Source organism: Macrobrachium nipponense, chromosome 24 (genome assembly GCF_015104395.2).
Source record: "Macrobrachium nipponense isolate FS-2020 chromosome 24, ASM1510439v2, whole genome shotgun sequence".
NCBI classification, from domain to species: Eukaryota; Metazoa; Arthropoda; class Malacostraca; order Decapoda; family Palaemonidae; genus Macrobrachium; species Macrobrachium nipponense.
In genome coordinates this window covers 8,861,643-8,869,978 of record NC_061091.1, presented here as the reverse complement: position 1 = coordinate 8,869,978, position 8,336 = coordinate 8,861,643, and the positions used below count along the sequence as shown (strand labels likewise).

The 8,336-nt window shown below is 36.7% G+C and overlaps 1 protein-coding gene across 3 annotated transcripts in view; it reads left to right on the top strand.

Annotated features, from left to right (window-relative positions):
• The window catches only part of LOC135205425 (guanine nucleotide exchange factor for Rab-3A-like), a 246,901-nt gene that overhangs the window by 65,422 nt on the left and 173,143 nt on the right, over positions 1–8,336 (top strand). The gene's annotated exons all lie outside the window — the stretch shown is intronic.

Genomic DNA, 8,336 nt, shown 5'->3' with positions numbered 1-8,336 from the left:
TTCGTTTTCAGATGTAATGAACTGGTTTTATTATGTGTTCATTGGTCTGTAATAGGTTTTGGACATTCAACTTTTTTTAATAAAGGCAGACTGAAAAAAGGCAGACTGAAGCACTAATGAGTGCTAAGCTTGTGTAGTGCGCCGTGGGTAATGAATGTATTGACTTCCTCCAGCTTTGTTCTCAGTCGTCATGAATAAGTTTTATTACGCGTTCATTGATCTTGTATTTGTGTGATTGTGTGTGTGTGTGTGTGTGTAAAGTAAAGGAACGATTGATTTTTAGTCATTTGAAAAAAGTTGTTATTGTGTAGGTTTCAAGGTTTTACTACAAAGGCATCGCTTGGGACAGAGTTAAGTTATAATTACGTCATATGTTTTCTTTGAGGGTATCGTAAGAGTGAATAATAATTATATTTTTTAATGTTTGACAGTTATTGCTGAACTTATGATCAGGTAATATTCGAAACAAATTTTTGATGACAGAGAATTGCTGAACTTCAGGGCGCATCCAGCACAGGGCTTGCTCGAGCAACTATCTAACCCTATTGTTCAATTCAAGTATTTTCTAGCCACTATCTGATGGCTGATCATAAATATGTAATAGTTCCAGAGAATTATCATTAAGGAAGTTTTCTTTTGATTATTTAACCGAGATGCATAGGCCTATACGATATGCTTTTGGTGTGCACGGCTGAAGTTGAATTTCACATTTCATGGATTGGTGAGTTACTAGTTAATTAATTTTGTAAATAATTATGTTTTTTAGATATGTATATCAGGTAATTTATATTTATTATTAGTTATAATTTTTTATTTGCTTGGCTGATACCTCAACAAAGAAAAAAAATGCCGATGGGCTAATTTGGAAAGTAGTCGCTGTTGTTGATAGCATAGCAGAGAGAGAGAGAGAGAGAGAGAGAGAGAGACGAGAGAGAGAGAGAGAGAGAGAGAGAGAGAACGAACTTGAGAGCCATCAACAAACATTTATTCCAAAATATGCAACGATAATTCTCTCCTCCGGCGGAAGAGAATATTGCGTAAATAACACAAGAGAGAAGAAAACAAGGCCATAATTCGAGAGAGAGAGAGAGAGAGTTCCTTTGTTTCAGTTTCCATTAGCTATTTGTTCCCCATTTTTCCACCTCTTGAAAGCAGAAAGTTTATATATTTATATATATATATATATATATATATAATATATATATATATATAGATAGATATATATACATACATACATACATACATATATATTATATATATATATATATATATATATATATATATATATATATATATATATATATATAATGAGAGCGAGAGAGAGAGAGACTCAATTCCTTATTATTGATGTTTTTTTTCAATTCCCTCACTAATTCTGCTCCTTCAGGAAAAAAAAAAGACCATAAATGGCGTAACCAAGGTAACTACAAACCTTGGCTGTGCATCCGAGGGGAAATTATCATGTAAGGTTAAAGGTGAGGGGGAAACCCCCTTCCCCCCACTCTCTCTCTCTCTCTCTCTCTCTCTCTCTCTCTCTCTCTCTCTACCAAAGCGCATAAATCACAGCCACGAACACCACCTCCACACATCATTATAATCTCTCTCTCTCTCTTCTCTCTCTCTCTCTCTCTCTCTCTCGTGAATTATTACTTTGTTTACTTCCCCCTCTTGGGTTATTCATGCATTATTCTCTTTGGCTGGAGAGAAGAATTATCGTAGTATATTAGAAGACATGTTTGCTATCGTTCTCTCTCTCTCTCTCTCATCGTTCTGATTTCAAATAAGGTGCGTAAAATTATCAACAAGCTAATGTAGGTTAACTGCTCGGTCGCTATTCGTCGGTGGTTGTGGGCCCTAAATCCCCACCCCCCCCCCCCCCCCCAACCACGTATAACTTGGGTCGACTGTAAACGCATCGACGATTAAAAAAAAAAAAAGAAAACTCTAGCCCCGAAGAAAATAACCAGATTTCATTACTAGAGTGCTTGTAATAATGATGATAATAATAACGATTTCGCAAGATGAGAGAGAGAGAGAGAGAGAGAGCCAGCCTCGCGAGGGAACAAGATCTTTATGTCGCCTGCCATTAAGTAACTTGTTTTCAATATACGTGAAACGATTGCGGAGGCCATTATCTTAATTGGAAAATGAGAAAAACGACGCCCCGGTGGTGTTAATGCGTTTTCTTAAAGGCGTTTTCCCGCCTTACAAAGCCTCGGAGAGCGATTCTGCTCTTCCAGTGAAGTTGCTGTTTTCATTATCATTAATTCTTGAATGAGAATCTCTCTGTCTTCTTACATTTCAACGTATGTTTCCCCAACCTCGATCGGGGTTGCGGATATAACCGGTTTTTGTAGTCTAGTAGGAAATGGCATATTAAGGATCTTGAATACCATCGTTACACGTGTGTGCTCTATAATTGACTATAAGGGAACAAGACCACCAGATACTGAACCATCTCACCCCAACTTAAGCACTGAAACGTTAGACTAAAAGCGTCCAATATATCAAGATATAATTCCCAATTAATTAGATTTTCTTTTACGGGAACTTTACGTTGATCGTCTGCTTCCGTCGCTCCGCACGAATAAAAATATATCTGTCTCGTTCCTGGTCTATAATCCCGCTACCTCGTGCATACTCACACATACATACACACGCGCACACAGTTTTCTTCGCTTCGCATGAATAAAGAGATGTATGTTTCTTTTCCAAGTCTATAATCCTGCTGTCTCGTGCATTCATACTCAAATACGTAGGCTATTGGAGAAAGAGAGAGAGTAATGAATTGATTTGCATTGCTTTCATGAATAAAAATATCTGTTTCGTTTCCAAGCCTTATAATCCCAATTGCCTCGTGCATACGTAAACACACACACACACACACACACACACACACAGAGCGCAGGGAAGCTAGGTCAGAGGCGCCACTATTCCTAGTGGCGTCGTCTGCTCCTCCTCCCTAAAAATCTGTTGACTACCTTCCAAAACAACGTTCCTTCTTCTTGGACTCTTGGACCATAGCCAGGTTCACGATACCGGCATTTTGGAAGGGGGATGTGGCTCGTTCATGATCGATTTTGGCAGGCAGGGACTTGTTCAAGGACTCTGGGCTTGATAACACACAGAGTGACAACGTAATGTATGTATGTAGGTTACATACAGATGACTAGATCTGCAATTTTTTTTTTTTTATTTTATTTAGCTTTCTTGCATTTGGAAGTAATTTTGAGATGTACTAGGGCCTAGGCCTTCCAGACGTCTGTTTAAGGTGTTCGTTAAAACAGAGACATGAGACAACGTCAAATATGTCTTGTCATACGGATGAAAAGGCCTTCCTTTTTTTTTTTTCGTGCATTCAGAAATAACTTTTGGTATGCACTAGGCCTAGCAGACGTCTGTTCCAGGTCACTGTACTCTGTAAAACAGAGACAGTATGAAATGTGTTTAAAATTTCTCAGACATATGAAAAGGCCTGCATTTCTTGGTGCTTTCTTGCATTTATAAGTTATTTTTTTATGGACTAGGCCCAAGTCTGTTCAGTATTATGTGTTCGTTAAAGCAGAGACAGTGTAAAATATGTCAAGCCCTTCTTTAAACAAATTGAGATGTTTGCATTTCTTGAGGTTATATGCAATTCATGTAATTTTGTAATGGAGTAGGCCTAGCAGACGATTGTTTAAGGTCTGTTTCTGAAAACAGTTTCTGATAGATGAAAAAGCTTGTATTTCTTGAGATAAAATACGTTTAGGGGTATCTTTATAATGGACTAGGCCTTGCAGACGTCTGTTCAAGGTCTGTGTTTGTTGTAACAGAGACTAAATAAAATAATTTGTAGTTGTCAGACATGGAAAGGCCTGCATTTCTTGGCCCTAATGCATTTGGAAGTAATTTTGTAATTGAATAGGCTTAGTAGACGTCAGTTCAAGGTCTCTGCAATGCAAACAGAGAGAACGTAAAATATGTCTGCATTTTCATACACATGGAAAGGCCTGCATTTCTTGATAATGCATTTAGAGGTAAATTTTATATTGGACTAGGTCTAGCAGACGTAATTTTCATACAGATGATAAGATATGCATTTGTTTAGCTTTCGTGCATGTAGGGGGGGCAATTTTTTGACTGGTTAGGCCTAGCAGACGTCTGTTTAAGGTCTCTACTCGCTAAAACAGAAACAGCGTAAACTATTTCAATAGTTTTTCAAACATAAAAATTTGCATTTCTGGAGATTAAATGCGTTTAGGGTAATTTATAATGAACTAGGCCTAGTAGACGTCTGTGTATAGGGAAGCTGAAGAAGTGTAGGCCACGCGCCATATGCATTGCGGAGATTTGCAGTTAATACGTGTTAGGTTAAGGTCAGAGAGAGAGAGAGAGGCCGATATAGCAGCTAACACAACCGGGAGATTCTGGGCGTTCAGCATTTTAGAGTTATTTAGTTTCATGTTTTGCAGGGAGAAGTTATAGTATCAAGGTTCTGTTATAATGGTTATAAGCTTTTCGCTTTTTAGGCGCATTTAAAGACTGATTTGTAAAATTTAAAATGCTGACATATATGGTACGGTTTCAAGTGTTCTAGTTTAGATGTTTCTTGATTGTAAAGATTTATATCTGAATTTTTATGTATTTTTTTAAGGACCATATTCAGGAACTTGCAATTTTAATAAGTGTGTATGTTGTGGTCAATAAACATCTATCTATCTATCTATATATCTATCTATAGGCCATGTACCCATGCCCTCGAATACCCCTGGTGGCCTTAGGGACACGTGACTAGCCCGGATTTCGCATTCTGGCTCTTGACTCTTGAGACGGTATGTACAGTCTCAGGGGTCGTGACTTGACATCTCGGGCTGTTTCGATGTTTCTGTCATTTTGGACGATTCGTTTATGCCTGATATCGGTGTTTGCTATTATCATTATGGAAAATAACAATAAATCAGCATTCATAGTAGGTCCCACGAACTGATTATGTACAGTTTTAGGAATCTAATTGTTAAAATCCCAATTATGAAAATTTACTGTACGCCCATATTGTTTAAGTACATTAATCGCTTATGTGAAAGTGCAATATTGTGCATTACTTTCCTGTCTAACTTTTGTTATTCTATATATACTATATATATATATATTATATATATTATATAATATATATAGATATATATATGTATATATATATATTATAGTATATATATATCTCACAAATGTATCTAGCCTCTTAACATAGGGATCAGATTGCAATCCATTGGGGGTTAGGAACCAGTACCCTCCGGTAGAGAGAGTGAAGTGTGGTCGCAGTTATGAGAGAAGGGGGAACTTCAGGTAGACGAATTGGATCAGCTAGTTCATTTGCAATAGTGCACATTGCAAAGTTGGATCGCCCGGTAAGTCTGAAACTAACTATCAAGTGCCAAACGCCTCAGTGGCGTGGTCGGTATGGTGTTGGCGTACCACCTCGGTGGCCTCGAGTTCGACTCTCGGGCATTCCATTGAGGTGTGAGAAATGCGTATTTCTGGTGATAGAAGTTCACTCTCGACGTGGTTCGGAAGTCACGTAAAGCCGGTGGTCCCGTTGCTGAATAACCACTGGTTCCATGCAACGTAAAAACACCATACAAACAAACAAAATACAAACTATTAAGTGCCAATTTCTGTCTCACTAAATCTCTCGTTTCCTTTTCAAGATTTCATCTCCCATAGCAGAATCCCTTGCTACCACTAGCATGTGTGTTCCCCATATGAATTAAATTTGTTACTGAAATAATCCTTTGCTTAGTGGCATAGAGTAAATCATCCCTCCCTTGTGAGATTTCATTGCAAGTGAGAGAATCTTTTATGTACGAATTCTTATCTGGGAAATCTATTTCCAGAGACGCATTATTTGTTCCCCTCGTGTTTCTACCACCGGCCTCTTATGAGAGAAGTTGCCATAGAAGATAATTAATTCAACCTTGCTACAAGCAAGTCCTGCTTCTGAAACCGAGTGTCATAGTGACCAGATATAATTACGAGCCACGGGCTCTACCTTGCGTTACCAATGTGCAAAAATTCTATTGTATTCTAAGAGCCAGTTAACTGTAAATTTTTGTTGTAAGATTATTGGTACACTTGTTTTGCTGGATTGCATGCCAGTCAGTATTTATTCTACGTGCTTGAATTGCGTGAACTAAAGTAACTTAATGCAACGACTGGCTCTCCTGGCAACCTTCCCCTTTTGCTTAAATGTAATCAGAAGTTAAGTTTTCTCTTTGGTTACATTTGGTTACATTTTTGGTTCTGGGGCAAGTGGCCCATAAGGCAATTTCTGAATCCATATTCATTTCATCTAGCCAAAGCCCACCAAATATTTAACTATATATGTACTTATACACACACATATACGTATACATACATACAGTTTTGAATATCCCCTCTCCTCGATATTCTGAAGTCCCATAAAACCGTTATAAGTGATACTGTGCGTATGTGTAACAAAACAAGTCAACCGCCAAAGACGTTACAAGTTGGCGTGGCTTGGGCAGTTCAAAAGAGTGCCACTTATCTCTATAGCCATTCTTGATTGGCCCTTGTGTTCAAGGAGCCAGAATAACCAATCAGCTTCTTGCATAACGATGCTGTGTATACGGGGCACTGTAAACAGGCCGCACCAGCGGTCAAGTCAAGAGCAAGTCAGTTCGACTGTTCGTTAGCGGGTCCCATACCGGACAGACTGGGTCGAGACGAGTGCCCAGTGCCCGCAGTCCCGTTCCCGTCGGCCGCCACACAAAGACTTGTATCGCCATGAGTGTCAATAACATTCTAACCCGCCGTCCGGTCGTGCACTAGTATAGTTAACGTAATAATTACAGGCCACCTGTGGAGCTAAGAAGAATACACTTGTGTTAAACGCTCCTCGATTATTATTTTTGCATGTCCTACATTGCATGCATGTAAACTTCTCTCTCGCCTGTTTTTTCCTTCATATCCCGAACCCACAAATGACCGAGATCAGGACACACACACATATAATATATATTATATCTATTAGATATATATATATATATATATATATATGATAATATATATATATATATAGATATATAAAATCTATATATATATATATATATATATATTTATTTAGTATATATATATATATATATATATATATATATATATATATATATATATATATATATATATTATGGGGTATATTATTATATTTATTTATTATATTTATTCTGTAACAGCCTCCCTGAGGATGTTTGTGCAATTGGAAAAGAAGTGCATTACTACCCTAATACAAACTTAGCAGTTTTATAATTTACTTATATTTTTCTATTTGTTTATTCATTTCATTCATTTCTTCTTTTTTATTAAGCGATCTCTTTTTTCTGTTGCCTATTACCTTCTATTACTTCGATCAAATGAACAACATAATATTCTTTGGAAGTTCTAATTTCGAGCCACTGACCCCTGTGGTTGGGTTGTTCCTCATATTCATATTCTGAATATAATAATGATAATAATAATTTATCTATCTATACATTACCTAGCATATGGCTTTGTTCAGTCATTTCAACTTTTATGAATAACATTTCTTCAGTTTTTTTTTTTTTTTTTTTTTAACTGGGGTAACAGACTGTCTATTCCACGCAAAGACCTGTCCCCTCGTCATAAAAGAGTTGAGAGAGAGAGAGAGAGAGGCCGGGAAGGCTTGTTGACTCTCCTAATAAGGAGATGACTTGAAAGGTTTGAAGACTTACAAATATCTCTCCTTATTGTTATAATTTGCTGTCTTTTAGGGGAAATATGATATTTATTATATTAGTATCTGGAGGGAATAACTATGATTATATATATTTATATATATACATACACATACATACAATTAAAATATTGAGTTCTTCATATTGTATATAAAATAGAATGATAGGAGTTTGTAGTTAAGGACCGTTAGTTGTACATAAATATACACACACATATATGTATATATATATATATATGATATTATATATATATATATATATATATATATATATATATATATATATATGCATGCACGTACATATGTATATATGTGTGTATACATTCTTACATACATACGCCCAACCTCTTATAGTTCATAATATTTCCTCATTTCATATAAATGTAAGTTCTTCCTTCCTCAATTTACGTAATTGTTCTCGTTGCTCAAGAGAAACTATTTTATTTCTTCACCTCATAACCTCCCTTTCCCCCCCACTTTTTTTTTTTCTTCAACTTCCGACGAGTCCATTATGTTTCCTTTTACCTGTGCGAGGTAGTTTATTTTTTCCTCGTCGTCGGATCATTAAGCTCTTTTCCTCTGAAGAGGTAAT